The sequence below is a fragment of the Haematobia irritans genome, chromosome 4, assembly GCF_050003625.1.
Source record: "Haematobia irritans isolate KBUSLIRL chromosome 4, ASM5000362v1, whole genome shotgun sequence".
Classification (NCBI taxonomy): domain Eukaryota; kingdom Metazoa; phylum Arthropoda; class Insecta; order Diptera; family Muscidae; genus Haematobia; species Haematobia irritans.
Genome location: NC_134400.1, coordinates 187,131,570 through 187,148,038, shown reverse-complemented (window position 1 = coordinate 187,148,038; position 16,469 = coordinate 187,131,570). Strand labels below are relative to the sequence as shown.

Sequence of the window (16,469 nt, the reverse complement as noted above, 5' to 3'; positions counted from 1 at the left end):
CCCCTGTAGCGAATCCTTTTTGGATACAATTCAGAGGAGTTCCTCTTCCACAACCGGATGTCCACCTGATAACCTACGACTGTTCCATAGTTTCATCAGGGATTAAGGGGCTAGAGATGAACATAAATGACTACCTCCCAGCACTTAGGGATTTCTTTGTCTGAAATTGTCTGCTCCTAAGTCGATAGTAACCATGTTCATATCGTTGACCAAGCAAATGAAGTTGGAGCTTGATATCCACATTCATGGCCAGAGCATTCCCACATGCAAGAACTTCAAGGTTAAGCCATCGAGGGGCTTGAGGTGAAGATTAATGACTACCTTCCAGCACTTAGGGATTTTTTGTCAGCAGGAATATTAAAATTTCAGCTCCTAAATCGACGGCAACCGTTTTCACATAGCGCACCAAAGGAACTTCATATCCTCATACGCTGCCAAAGCATCCCCACATTCGTGGTGTCTGGTGTGACGTTCGAAAATTTGTTCCCATCCATTTTTGGCATGCGAAAATTGTTGCTAAAAACATTGGGTGTAGAAACAAGATTCTGAAAGCATTGAAGGGCAGCACTTGGGGGAAAGATGAAGCATCAAGGGGCTTGAGGTGAAGATTAATGACTACCTTCCAGCACTTAGGGATTTTTTGTCAGCAGGAATCTGAAATTTTCTGCTCCTAAATCGAAGACCAAAGAAGTGAACATGGAACTTGATACCGCATACGCTGCCAAAGCATTCTCACATGCAGGAATCCCCAGGTTTCTGATGTGACGTTCGAAAATTTGTTACCATACTTTTTTGGTATGCGGAAATGGTTGCTAAAAACATTGGGAGTAGAAACTAGATCCTGAAGGCATTGTCTGGTAGCACTTGGGGAAAGATTAAGAGAGGATTCAAAAAACCAATGAGTCTATTGGTCACTCCCGATTATCGATTATGTGGCCTCCCCTTGAACTCCCGGTATTTTTTTATCACAATGGACTGAATAGTCTAAGTGAGCCTGAATCTTAACCGGGCTGCCACTTTAACCTAACTCCCGGTATTAGTGATACCCAAAGGAGAAATCTTCAAACGGTGCAAACTACTTCGCTGCGGATTGCCACTGGATGTCATTCCAAAATATTAGAACAGCATCTGCAATCAATGAGTCTAAAATGCTCTCGGTGAAGCAACTCTGTGATCTTTTCACCTACCAGCAGCTAATAAAGTAAAGATGGGTAAACCACCTATACCATACCACCATCCAGAAGGACACTAACTGAACGAGTTAAACCCATCCGGTTCGAAAGTCCTACATTCAATTGACCACTTGATTGGCGATGACAATGATGAGGGAATAAGGACGACATTTAGGGCTGCGCACATGGCAGCTGTTCAGAAAGCCATATCTTTCTGCCAGTGCAGCGTTGGCTGGATGGTCTTCCACTCTGTCCGCGATGACGAGAGACGGCTGCCTAGAGATACTAGGTAGTTGTTATCTCAGTTAATAACTGGCATCTCCAGGTATTTGAACAGTTGTCTGCCCATATTGTGGACATCCCCCTCACATCACGAGGGATCTCTTCGGATCTGATGCCTACATCACGTTGGAATCATTCAGTAGTGGCAGCCCGTTTCCTCGAACTGGATATAGAAGCTTAAATGTCTATTATTTATAATGCAGGGTTCAGCTGGGTGGTCTTCCACGTTGTCAGCGTTGAAACAGCTATCTCAGCCACTAAACAGTTACCTCTCTCTTCTGAACCCGGCAATTCAATATGTCTGTGCAAATTGTGGACATTCGCATCACATCACGAGTGATCTCTTCACGAGTTCTGCAAAACCAACAAATCTGGCACCTAATTCTGGGTGGCTGGATGGTCTTCCACGCTGTCAGCGATGAGACAGCTTTCTAGAGAGACCAGATCGGTGTTATCTCAGCCACAATCTGGCATCTCCAGGTATTTGAACAGTTACCTCTCCCTTCTGAACGTGATAATTCAAGATGTCACGTGTTCTGCAAAACCAACAGAAGTAGGTGTCAGTACTTCCAGTACAGGTAGCTCGCTTCCTCCAACTGGATGTAGAAGATTCAAAGACTAATCCTTATATTTTGGTTTGTCTTTTGTATATTTCTTATATGTTTCGTACATTCCCAGGAACTGGGAAGTCTATTAATTTTTGGTTATGGTTTTAGAATCTAAGTCCAAAGAAAGTGTTCGTGGGACTTAAAGAAACGGACTGTAATCGTTATGAGCAGATTTTCGAAAATTATCAAAAAAAAACCCAATATTTCTAAAAGTTCTCCCTCAAATCATGGAAAACAATCCCCAGTTGGGGGATTCATGGATCATTCGTGGAAAACAATCCCCAGTTGGGGGAACAAATCTTCAATATTGGCAACATTGTATACGTCTGTCGCATTGTATTTTTGCGTTGCCGGCTAACATGATTTTAGAGTGGTGTATATGAGCATCACGATGCTACCCACATTAATTGCCAACTGTGCGGAGGTGAATCCAAGTGACTAAAAGATATCGTTTTGTAAATTGTATGGCAATTGCAGAAAATTAATTCTGGATTTTATGGTTACGCAAAAAGTGATTTTTTATAGCCAGTTTTTATGGCGTCCTTCATGAGATGGGTGGTATAATAAGTGTGGCATATCGTTTACTTCATTCATTGAACTGAAATGAATTGACATGAAATAACTTAATTTATTTTATAAAATCCTAATATTATATTAAAATGAAAAAAGTATTTAATTTTTATTAGGGCGACAAAATTGGGAGAATATGTCAATTTCAGACATTAAACCCAGGTCAACTTCGTTCTTCAATACTTTTTCTGTATGCTATAGAAAAAGTATTGAAGAAGAAGAATCATTATTATCATCATTTTTGGGATGACAATCTCTTCATACGTTTATCTTCTGTTTTTTTTTGCGACAGATTTTAATCGAATATTTACCTCAATGTTAACTGGTCCAAAAGAAAACTGAAAGAATGAAGATAGACATAAAGAAATGCGAAAAAAAAGTAAATAAATTCATAACCGGTTCCTTGGTTTATGGGAAATTCCAATGCTAGCCAGTATCTATAATGCAGGTTTTTATTCATTTCTGCTCATTCACTGCGAGTGGAATTTTAAATTCATACGTAGTGCTGCTTTAGAGGAGCTTCTTTAGTTTAAAGGCAACTCTTGAACGTGAAGATATGAGAGAAGATTAATTTTTATTTGTATTCATACCATAGTCCATATCAAGGATTGTGGGTCAATGGAAATTTTCAAGGACAAGTCAAGAAGAATAAAATCAATTGGAAAATCCCACATTCAGTTTTATAATGGGAACCCGGAATATATTGGGGATGCTACTATGAAATTACACGACTGTGTGCCGAAGAATACCCTGGGGATATGATGAGGGAAACATCCCAGCAACAAATTTTCATATTTTTGAATGCAATAGATTAACTCCAGCGCTACTCAAGCGATGTAAATTAAGCTCTGTTTAATTTGTTTTTTGGCCAAGCTGATATCCTGCCTTAAAGGGTGATACGGTCAAAATTTGGTCAATATAAACTTGACGTATTTCTTTCAATTTTGCATTTAAAAAACCTGAACACCCCTCATTTTGAAGGTGTGTGTGTGTAGAATGTTGCTCCTATTTTGATTTTGGAATTCACTCTTCAGTTGTCAAAATGCCGTCCAATCAAGAAGAGCAGCGTATCAAAATTTTGCTCGCGCATCGCGAAAATCCGAGCTACTCGCACGCAAAGCTGGCAAAATCGCTAAAAGTTGCCAAATCAACCGTTACAAATGTAATTAAAGTGTTTGGGGAAAGTTTGTCGACAGCCAGGAAGTCTGGATCGGGGGGAAATCGAAAACCGGAAGCCGCTGAGACGACAAAGAGAGTTGCCGGTAGTTTCAAGCGAAACCCTAACCTTTCTCTCCGAGATGCCGCAAATAAGCTGGGTGTAAAGTCTACAACCGTGCATCCAGCCAAAAAACGGGCCAGACTATCGACTTACAAGAAGGTAGTGACTCCAAATCGCGACGATAAACAAAATACGACGGCCAAAACGCGATCCCGGAGGCTGTACACGACGATGCTGACGAAGTTTGACTGCGTGGTAATGGACGACGAAACCTACGTCAAAGCCGACTACAAGCAGCTTCCGGGACAGGAGTTTTATACGGCAAAAGGAAGGGGAAAGGTAGCAGATATTTTCAAGCACATAAAACTGTCAAAGTTCGCAAAAAATATCTGGTTTGGCAAGCCATTTGTACCTGTGGCTTGAAAAGTAGCATTTTCATAGCTTCCGGGACTGTCAACCAAGAAATTTACGTGAAAGAGTGTTTGAATAAACGTCTGCTGCCTTTACTGAAAAACACGGTTGTTCCGCACTGTTTTGGCCGGATTTGGCATCTTGCCATTACGGTAAAAAGGCCTTGGAGTGGTACGCCGCCAACAACGTGCAGGTGGTTCCCAAGGACAAGAACCCTCCCAACACGCCACAGCTCCGCCCAATTGAGAAATACTGGGCTATTGTCAAGCGGAACCTAAAGAAGACCAACAAAACTGTTAAGGACGAGCAGCAGTTTAAGGCAAACTGGCTTTCTGCGGCGAAGAAGGTGGACAAGGTGGCTGTACAAAATCTGATGGCAGGTGTCAAGCGTGAGGCCCGGTAATTCGGATTTGGAAAAGCGAAAGCCTAACTGAATATTTTTCCTGAATTTTATACTAATTGAACTTGAAAAAGAAATTTAATTTGATTTTTTAAATAAACGATTTCACCGATTTACACGCTTGATCAAATTTTGACCGTATCACCCTTTACCATTCGCAAAAATTCGGCTCTATTTTTAGGACAGATATCCCGATTTATTTCATTTCTTATGTTGGGGTATTATAACTAAAATTGATATATGGTCCACCGTGGTGCATGCTAACCATTGCACAAGGTCGTGGGTTCGATTGCATACACAAAGTCGTGGGTTCGATTCCTGCTCCGACCGAACACCAAAAAGTTTTTCAGCGGTGGATTATCCCACATCGGTAATGCTGGTGACATTTCTGAGGGTTTCAAAGCTTCTCTAAGCGGTGTCACTGCAATGTGGAACGCCGTTCGGACTCGGCTATAAAAAGGAGGTCCCTTGTCATTGAGCTTAACATGGAATCGGGCAGCACTCAGTGATAAAAGAGAAGTTCACCAATGTGGTATCAATGTGGAAGCTTTGAAACCCTCAGAAATGTCACCGGCATTACTGAGAGAGGAAAATCCACCACAGAAAAACTTTTTGGTCGAATTTGGGTTTGAACCACGACCCTGCGTATGCAAGGAGGGCATACTAACCATTGCACCACGGTGGCTCCTAATTTCATTAACATCGCAAATCCATTTAAGGCGTTGGGACCCGACGGAATTTCTATGCTAGTGCAGAAGCATCCGGGAATACTGGGAGTTGAGTTTTGGACAAGACTCCTCAATTTGTCTATCGATATCCCTTCTCTGGGCAGTAGCCAAGACACTTTAAGCCCTTGTGGAGAATTTTACAGCAGCCAACCATGCATACCATTACATCATACAGGAATAGAGTATTCAACTAGCGAAGGCATTCGATAGGTCAGCCATGCTAGAATTATCTGTGGGGGTGCCAGTCGTACTTGAAATTTAGAGACAAGTCAGAAATTCGCAGAATAAAACAGGGAGCTTCCCAATGTGGACTGATATTACGATTGGATCATATGCGGAGTATTGGACAATCATGACATCCGTGCCGCATGTTGATTGCATCTGCAATCGCTTAAACATCTGTTTTAGTGCGAGATTTTGAAGATATCCGTTATCACATTCTCAACTACGATATTCACTAAGCGGACAGCAGAAGTACGCAGGCAGTTGAATGTTAGAGTCGATGGCGAAACCATTCCGACGACAGACAACCTACCCTAAGATACTCGATGTCACATTCAACAGCCTTTTTAAGTCGTCTGCCCAAGCCACTGCAATTTTTGATAAGCACCGAAGTAGAATCAAGGTCTTCAAGTCAGCCATAGTGGTGCAATAGCTAACCTGTGCACCTTGTATACAAAGGGTTAAGGGTTCAATACCACCTTCGACCGAACACCAATACAAATTTCTCTAATGTCCTCAAGTCCGCCGTCAAGCGACTTGAGGACGTGCCTTATACACAAAGGGTACTGAGTTGAATCCCACTTTAGACCAATATTTCAACGCGTAACAAACGGAATGACCAATTTAGTATTCCCCCCATTCTATGGATTAGAAATAAGCAAAAGTCTTTTTCAACCTCCCAGTATAAAAATATATATAATCGATTTCATAAAAATGAATTATGCTTTGTTTAATATCCATGCGTCTTCCTTACGAACAGCTGATTATTCCTCTCTATATAGGAAAACATTAGACACCTTTGTGACTAATCCAAATAGAGATGATGAGCAAAAGCAAATGTTGTGGCCAAAAACAGCCATAAAACATAAAAAAACCAGAATACTTAGCTGGATGGCTGGGTGCTTAGCTATTTGTTTGGTTGGCAATAAACAAATTAATTTAACTCAAATGGAAAGAGCAAAAACTTTGGTGAGGGGCTGCAATACACCCTCCTCTAGTTTGTTGGCGGACCATCAATACAAATGAATTGTTTATTTTAAAGCAAAATGCTTAATGCCCATCTCACTGCGACCCCCCAAAATTTGTATTTCTCTCCACCTCCATCGAAATCAATATGAATTTGATAATTATTATTATTATTATTTTTGCCATTGTTAAATACATTGGCATTGCTAGGCTAGCAGAGATTTTTATGTAAACAATAAAGCTCCATTAAAAGTTAGGTACAAAATATTTTTGAACTAGACAAAAACAGAAAAAAAAACACAAGCCTCGAAGTGGTGTCTACAAAAGTGCGCTACTGGTCAGCCTGGGGGGCTTTAACAATTCCAATTGACAGCAAAATACCAATGGACAGATGGTGTTGATTGTACTGCCAAAGGCGGTACATGCGTGAAAACCTTAAGGTTTTATAACCCAGCAAAAGTTGGTCTAATATTTCGTTTCGGAGGAATGAATTTTTGTCTTGTGTGTATACAATCAAGGAAGAGATTTGCTTTCTCAGAAACGACATTTCAGACAGACAAAGTTTTCGTTTGTTCGTAAGAAATGTTCGTTACCAGCAACTAAAAGAAACTTTCGTTCCGGAGGAAGATAGTGAAGCCCTTGCCGAATTTATAACTAAATTAAGAAGCGCATATACCCTTGCAACGAACGTAAAGGTTTAAACTCGATAGCTCGGACTTGCTACTTCGGTTGCCACAGTTGTTAGAATTCTACCACAAATTGTAGATTTTTTACTGTTTGGTAGATTGGTAGAATTCTTTATGTTTTGGTAGATTTTGCCAAGAGGAGAAATAATCTTTTGGCAAAATTTTCTATAGAAATGAAAGGTTGACAAAATTTCCTATAGAAATAAAATGTTGACAAAATTCTCTAAAGGAATGAAATTTTGACAAAATTTTCTATAGCAATAAAATTTTGACAAAATTTTCCATAGAAATAAAACTGTGACAACATTCTCTACAGAAATAAAATTTTGACAAAATTTTCTATAGAAATAAAATTTTGACAAAATTTTCTATAGAAATAACATTTTGACAAAATTTTCTATAGCAATAAAATTTTGGCAAAATTTTATATAGAAATAAAATTTTGACAAAATTTTATATAGAAATAAAATTTTTACAAAATTTTCTACAGAAATAAAAATTTTACAAAATTTTCAATACAAATAAAACTTTGACAACATTCTCTACAGAAATAAAATTTTGACAAAATTTTCTATAGAAATAAAATTTTGACAAGATTTTCTATAGAAATAAAATTTTGACAAAATTTTCTATAGAAATAACATTTTGACAAAATTTTCTATAGAAATAAAATTTTGGCAAAATTTTATATAGAAATAAAATTTTGACAAAATTTTCTATAGAAATAAAATTTTGGAAAAATTTTCTATAGAAATAAAATTTTGGCAAAATTTTCTATAGATACAAAATTTTTCAAAAATTTTCTATAGAAATAAAATTTTTAAAAATTTTTCTATAGACATAAAATTTTGACAAAATTCTATATAGAAATAAAATTTTGACCAAATTTTCTATAGAAAAAAAATTTTGACAAAAATTTCTACAGAAATAAAAATTTTACAAAATTTTCCATAGAAATAAAACTTTGATAAAATTTTCTATAGAAATATAATTTTGCAAGAATTTACTAAAGCAATACAATTTGTACAACATTTTTCATAGAAATAAAATTTGTAAAAAAAATTTTATAGAAATAAAAATTTTCCATAGAAATAAAACTTTGGCAAAATTTTCTAGAGAAATAAAATTTTTACAAAATCTTTTCAGAAATAAAAATTTTACAAAATTTTCCATAGAAATAAAACTTTGATGAAATTTTCGATAGAAATAAAATTTTGACTAAATTCTCTATAGAAATAAAATTTTGACTAAATTTTCTATAGAAATTTTGACAAAATATCCTATAGTAATGACATTTTGGCAAAATTTTCTATAGTAATGAAATTTTGGCAAAATTTTGATAAAATTCTCAATAGGAATGAAATATTGGCAAAATTTTCTATAGAAAAAAAAAATTTTTAAATTCTCTAAAAATTTTTCTATAGACATAAAATTTTGGCAAAATTCTCTATAGAAATAAAATTTTGACAAAATTTTCTATAGAAATAAAATTTTGACAAAAATTTCTACAGAAATAAACATTTTACAAAATTTTCCATAGAAATAAAATTGGGATAAAATTTTCTATAGAAATAAAATTTTTCAAGAATTTACTATAGAAATAAAATTTGTACAAAATTTTTCATAGAAATAAAATTTGTAAAAAATTTTTTATAGAAATAAAAATTTTACAAAAGTTTCCATAGAAATAAAACTTTAGAAAAATATTCTAGAGAAATAAAATTTTTACAAAATCTTTTCAGAAATAAAAATTTTACAAAATTTTCCATAGAAATAAAACTTTAGAAAAATATTCTAGAGAAATAAAATTTTTAAAAATCTTTTCAGAAATAAAAATTTTACAAAGTTTTCCATAGAAATAAAACTTTGACAAAATTCTCTATAGAAATAAAATTTTGACAAAATTCTCTATAGAAATAAAATTTTGACAAAATTCTCTATAAAAATAAAATTTTGACTAAATTCTCTATAGAAATAAAATTTTTACTAAATTTTCTATATCAATAAAATTTTAACAAAATTTTCTATATCAATAAAATTTTAACAAAATTTTTATAGAAATAAAATTTTAACAAAATTTTCTATAGAAATAAAATTTTGACAACATTTTCTATAGAAATAAAATCTCTAATATTGGTATCCCAATGATGGTTAGCGGAGATGCTAACCATTGCCACCGTTGCGCAATAGTTGGCATCCCAGTGGGTTCAACCCCAGTTTCGACCGAACACCAAAAACTTTCTTCCGAGGTGGGTTATGGACTCTCAGGTGACATTTCTGAGTGTGGCTGCCTAACCTAACCTACGTAGATGCTATTTTCATCAACAGATAATTATCGCTATAGCTATCAACGCACAAGCAACGCAAACAATCAAGCAGTTCTATTTATAGAGCATAGTTTTGGGCGTCCACGAGCCGATGTAAAGAAACTTTATTTAACAGAAATATACCTTTAGTTGGCCGCTTACTGAAAAATACAAGTTTTTGAAACCGAAATAATGTAATTTTATAAATGTATGTATATTCCAAAAATTTTGGACAAACAAAGTTCCCCTTTGTGGAAAAGTATTATATTTAAAGGCAAATAAATCCGAATTTATGACAAATGATTGCCTTCAATATTTTGACATTTCTGAGGGTTTCAAAGCTTCTCTAAGTGCGTTCACTGCAATGCAGAACGCCGTTCGGACTCGGCTATAAAAAGGAGGTCCCTTGTCATTGAGCTTAACATGGAATCGGGCAGCACTCAGTGATAAGAGAAAAGTTCACCAATGTGGTATCACAATGGACGGAATAGTCTAAGTGAGCCTGATACATCGGGTGGCCACCTAACCTAAACTTAACCATGTATAGGTAAGTCTACAAATAATTACGAATCGATATGGACTTTTGCACGGTAAATGCACCTACTAGCACAATGTACCAAATTTCAACTGACTCGGATGAAATTTGCTCCTCCATCAGGCTCCAAAACCAATTCTCGGGATCGGTTTATATGGGGGCTATATATAAATATGAGCCGATATGGACCAATTCCTGCATGGTTGTTAGAGACCATATACTGACATCACGTACCAAATTTCAACCGAATCGGATGAATTTTGCTCTTCCAAGGGGCTCCGGAGGTCAAATCTGGGGATCGGTTTATTTGGGGGCTATATATAATTATGAACCGATTTCGACCAATTTTTGCATGGGTGTTTGAGGTCATATATTAACACCACGTACCAAATTTCAACTGAATCAGATGAATTTTGGTCTTCCAAGAGGCTCCGGAGGTCAAATTTGGGGATCGGTTTATATGGGGGCTATATATAATTATGGGCCGATGTGGACCGATTTTTGCATGGTTGTTAGAGACCATATACTAACACCATGCACCAAATTTCAACCGGATCGGATGAAATTTCCTTCTCTTAGAGGCTCTGCAAGCCAAATCTGGTGATCGGTTTATATGGGGGCTATATATAATTATAAACCGATATGGACCAATTTTTGCATGGTTGTTAGAGACCATATATTAACACCATGTACCAAATTTCAATTGCATCGGATGAAATATACTTCTCGTAGAGGCTCCGCAAGCCAAATCGGGGGATCGGTTTACATGGTGGCTATACGTAAAAGTGTACCGATATGGCCCATTTGCAATACCATCCGGCCTACATTAATAACAACTACTTGTGCCAAGTTTCAAGACGATAGCTTGTTTCGTTCGGAAGTTAGCGTGGTTTCAACAGACGGATGGACGAACGGTCGGACGGATATGCTTAGATCGATTCAGAATTTCACCACGACCCAGAATATATATACCTTATGGTGTTTTAGAGCAATATTTCGATGTGTTATAAACGGAATGACAAACCCCTTATCTTATGGTTCGGTTCATAAATATATACGTATTTAATCGACCTTTCTATTATCTACTATATATCCCGCATGGACTAACTTACAATATAGAAGATGATGTTAAGAAGTTTAAGATGGCTTGCCATCGGTCGCAACACGCACAGAAAAACCATGTTTGGACATGGTTGCCGCATCCATTTAATGCTTATCTAGAGCATGTAATTGCCGCGAAAACCATGTATTTTGTCTTTGTAAAAATAGTTTTCGAGCGGAGAAAAATGTATGGTGGCAATAAGCATTTGAATGGTTCTCAAATACCGCAAACATGTTCTATCATTTAAATGATAGAATTTGAGACCATTAAATGGTCGGGAAAATCATGTACCTGACCATTCAATTTTTTTTTACTTTTTTACAGGGAAAAAAGTATTTTTATAGGTTAAGTATAGATATGTCTAGAACCATTACATGGCCATAAAGACCATTTACATTTTTTTCGTGACCATTTAAGTTTTTAACTTTTTTGTAGCGAAAAGAATTTTATAAAAACATTGAGCAGGTACACACGATTTTCATTTTGCGCGTCAGTCATGTGTTGATTGTTTCTTGGAATGGACGGAGAATACGGATTTACTGTGTTTTGTGTTAATTTATTTATTCATAAGTGGCACGTGGTTTTATGTGAACACAAAAAATGAAAGTGTAATTGAAAAATATACCTGTTTTTTGTTCTGAATTTTGCTATATGGATCAGGGATGGAAAATACAATTTTTAAGAAAGTACAAAAAAGGTATTTTTTGAGCGGAAAGGTACTTTTTACTAAATTTCAACAAAAATTTCACTGGAAGATTATTGTCAAGAGACTGAATTTTAAAGAAAATAAAATTTTGAAAAAATTTTCTATATAAATAAAATTTTGCGAAAATTTTCTATAGCCGGCTATCATACAAAAACCTTTTTTTCGGAAGGTTCAAGTGTGGTTTATTGTTGGGTTTAATGAACTGCCTGAATTTATTCTTATAATTGGTTGATAGTTTTGCTGCAAGTAGGGGATGCTGATGAGGAATGTGGTAATTCCGAAACGTGCGTCCATCCAACCATCTTGCAGTCTATAGGGCTTTGCCCAAATAAATTTGACAAACATTCTTTTCCTCTGTTGGTTAAGCTACACTTGTAGTTTAGTCAATGTATGGTTTTAAGCTGCAACAAAAAAACAACAACAATGCTTAAAGAACAAAACCAACAATAACAAAACAAAACGAAGGGAAATAAAATTTTGCAAAAAAATTCTATAGAAAAAAAATTTTGCAAAATTTTTTCTATAGAAATAAAGTTTTGCAAAAATTTACTATAGAAATAACATTTTTACAAAATTTTCAATTGAAATAAAATTTTGACAAAATTATCTATAAAAATAAAATTTTGCAAAAATTCTATATAGAAATAAAATTTAGACAACATTTTCTACCGAAATAAAAAATTGATAATATCCCTGCCAACATTTTTTGAATTTGGGGGCGCTTCTGGGAATCCCCACTACGTCGAAAACAATCATATACGACATCAAAAACTCGTCGGAAAAGCGCCGTCACTATTGAGAAGTTGTACCACGCCAAGTTACTACGAACAAGTTTCTCAACAGTGCAATTATTAGGTGCCTATTTAGATCAATTTCGAAGGACGCCAATAAGAACCCCTGCAAACTATCAGAAAAAGTGCATTTTAAGGTAATTGTAGAAGAATCATTGTGGTCAAGTAAAACACGATTGTGTAGATGTTTATTGATTTGATTAAACTTTTATAATTTCTTATAAATATAACATTTTTCGGTTTATCTCATCACATTTAACATATTTTTGTGCATTAATAAAAGAATGATGTTGAGTTTTAAGTAGCAAGTTACATATTGCAGAGTCTATCAGCCAGTTTGTTTATTTTCGATGGAGACAGCGCGCCTGGAAAAATATTTGAAAAACGATCACTTTATTCTATTTGGAAAGTCGAAAATTGTTCATCATATACCTTTCACAATTTTAAGCGTAATATCTATGTTTTCAGAACTTTATTTTCGTTTTTATTTAAATAAAATATAACAAGCTGGTTGCGCTTGGCGTTTCACAAAAAATAAAATGGCTCTTCTAACAGTAGTGATGACAAAATACTTTCATGTAGATTTTGTACTTTTTGATATGCTTCCCCCATCACAGCTCGCGATGGTTGTGGTGACATTTACGAGTCTGTGGTAGCGATGAGGATGAAATGGAACTTTGAAATGCTGACAGGGATAGAATCGCATTCTTTCTTCGACTAAAACATTCTTGAAGTTCAATAAAATCCTGGTTTTGACTATATCTTTTACAAAATCGAGATTTTCTTCCCACATGAACATGTCTGTTTTGCCATATTTGTAAAAGACTATTAGCAAATAAGGTTGATAAAGACTTTCTCAAAATATTAAAATATTTTGTCAAAGCTATTGTACCATAAATATATCGATATCGACTCAAAAATGTCTACACAAAAGGTACTAAATCATTCGCGGGGGTACTACGGTACTGACCGGGGTGAAAAAGTATTGAAAAAAGTACTTTAGTACTGCATTTTCCATCCCTGATATGGATCATTTATTTTTATTTGCAGTTACATGATGTCTGCGTTTGTACATTTGATGGGCACACGATGTAAATATGGAATTATTACTTATTGTTGAAATTGAAATAAAATAGTGTGTGTAAAAATATGTGATGTTTGCTTGCACGACATTATAAATACAAACAAACAATGAATTAGTTTATAAATAAATAAAAACAAATAAATAAAGTTAATTTTGTGTTTTCTTTTCTCAAGTGGTGTCCTTTTTTCGACGATGAAAAAAGTTTTTTCATAAAGATCAAAACATTTTAGGTTGTGATCATGTTCTTTTAACTAGAAGAAAAACATTTTGAATGAATACCATAACATTTTAAATCGTGACCATTGTATTTTCATTCAAACAAAATTCTTTTTATCAATATAATAACATTTTAGATGAGGACAATTATATATTCTCTGCGTGAATCCAAGTAATTTAATTGTGGATGACCGTCTTTAGTAGAAGTTTCTACGCAATCCATGGTGGAGGGTACATAAGATTCGGCCTGGCCGAATTTACGGCCGTATATACTTGCTTTATATTCGCTATTGTGTCATCTCTAGGACTTTGTTATTAGGCCTATAGTAAATACGATTTTTTTTAAATACATTTGACATCCCTTGAAAAAAAATATGCAGTTAATATGCAAGAAATAGGCCCTCGACTGCAATGTCAGCACTCCAGGTCTCACAAATAGCATTTTCCGCCGCTGGGATTTTTTCGCACTTATCTTCTGGTTAATTTTTATTCAATTTTTTTTTAATTCTTTTCCGTTTCACAAAAATATAATAAGAAGTAATGTTGTTGACTCTTAAACGAATCTATCAATAACTTACCTTTATTTGTCAAAATAGACAATAGACGATTTTGATTAGTTCTTTATTGGGTTTTGTGTGTTGTTTTGTTTTTTACGATTTAATTATTATTATGTAGTTCCGTTTTTTTTTCTTGTAGCAAAAGAACTCTTTAGTAGAAGTTTGTTGCCTTCAGGCTGTTGTTGTGATATTGACGCCTCACATTAGTGATCACTTGAAAAATTAACACCAAAATTTATCAAAAAAATAAAATTGCAACACAAAGACAAAATATTACAAAAACTCCATTGACCAAGAGTTGTTTGGTCTGCAGTGGGCTTTTAATTTGGGTGGGAAATTACCAACAACAATAAGGTAAACAATCAATCGAAAACAACAACAACATAGCCGAAGAGAAAGAAATTAATCAATGTGTCACTCACTCATTCATACACTCACTGGACTCTCTCTCTCTCGGTTCTTCTTCATTTAATCTTTATTTGGAGTACCGATAATGGAAACAACAAAATCAAATCACAATAACAGCAACAACAAGAACAAGAACAACATGCACAATTGTCACCACTCCCGGTGAGTTGAGGTTCTTTAACAATAACACCAGCAGCAGCAACAACAACAACAATAGTTATGGCAAAGGAATTGAAGATAAATTGACAACACCATGAAGATAATTAAGCACCATGAGGAAAGATTATTTTTGTATATATTAAATAAATAATTTAAAAAAGTTTTAATTTATGAAATTGGAAGTATACAATTTTTAGCCTTCTATTGCAGACAGGTTATTAAATTTTTCTTAAAGAAAATTGGCTTTGATTTTTATTTATGATAAACACCTTTTTGAATTCTTAGAATTTTCTTGGGTATTTTTTCTAATATATTTTATTAATTTTTTAAGAATTAATTATTTACGCACATTTGAAATTTTATTTATATTTCTTAAATCTTTGCGTTAAAATCATTTTCTCATAATTTTTCTTTTCACTCACTGGTTTTGTTTTTCCCTCGTTTGTTTATAACCAATTAATATTTCTTTTTTTTTTACTTTGTACTTTTAACAAATTCCGTTCGGAAATATTCAAATTTTTGTAAACAAATTAAGGCACACATAAATTAACAATTTCATTACTAAAGCTTAGGCTATCCGTTGACCGCACTCGAATTTGTCCAAAGTTCCGTATTGACTAAATCAAACAAAAGGTGTTTGGTCAATGGCGAGCAACAGTTTGTTGTGGAGCCAGCTCCATACAATCTCAACATCAAACCGAATGGTTGATGAGGTTCGATGTTGGCTCGTATAGAGTTATCCAAAGTGTTTGTTTGGTATTGACCCAATATGGGTGTTTCATGGATTTTAGAATGACGGCATAAACGAACCAACGCACAGTGCTTCGAAAGCGGCAAAAAAATATGTGCTCTATTAGTTTCTGTTTTTAATAGTCTATGATATCGAGCTTCGAATACAAAAATCAAATGTTGCTATAATTGACTAGAACTATTTTTAAAAAATATTTGAATTTTTTTTTTTTTTTTTTTGGTAGAAAATGGGCTTAAATTACATGGATGGTGTAAAAGAATGAATGGCCAAGTTAAATATTTTGTGTAGGTATTGGTGGTGGGGTTTGAACTAAAACAAGAAAAAATATATATAATGTTGAGCAAATTAAAATTTTTACAATTCTTTTTATTCAAAAAGAATAAAAAATTACAGCTTAAAACCATACATTGACTAAACTACAAGTGTCAGTTGGCTGGGTTTATTTTGAGCCTGCTTTTGCTGCAAGTAGAGGATGCTGATGAGGAATGTGGTAATTCCGAAACGTGCGTCCATCCAACCATCTTGCAGTCTATAGGGCTTTGCCCAAATAACATTCTTTTCCTCTGTTGGTTAAGCTACACTTGTAGTTT

At 34.7% G+C, this 16,469-nt stretch overlaps 1 protein-coding gene across 6 annotated transcripts in view; it reads right to left on the bottom strand.

Moving 5' to 3' along the window:
* The window catches only part of LOC142234867 (G-protein coupled receptor Mth2-like), a 93,187-nt gene extending 77,447 nt beyond the window's left edge, over positions 1-15,740 (bottom strand). For 3 of the 6 annotated variants that reach the window (XM_075306070.1, XM_075306074.1, XM_075306075.1), the window contains exons 1-2: positions 15,478-15,740; positions 14,583-14,774 (exon numbers count right to left, since the gene is read on the bottom strand). The gene's annotated coding sequence lies outside the window, so the exon portion shown is untranslated. Of the gene's footprint in view, positions 1-14,582; positions 14,775-14,983; positions 15,272-15,477 lie in introns of those variants that run through there. The other 3 variants (XM_075306071.1, XM_075306072.1, XM_075306073.1) reach the window with 3 other exon arrangements.
* Between the last annotated feature and the right edge of the window lie 729 nt (positions 15,741-16,469).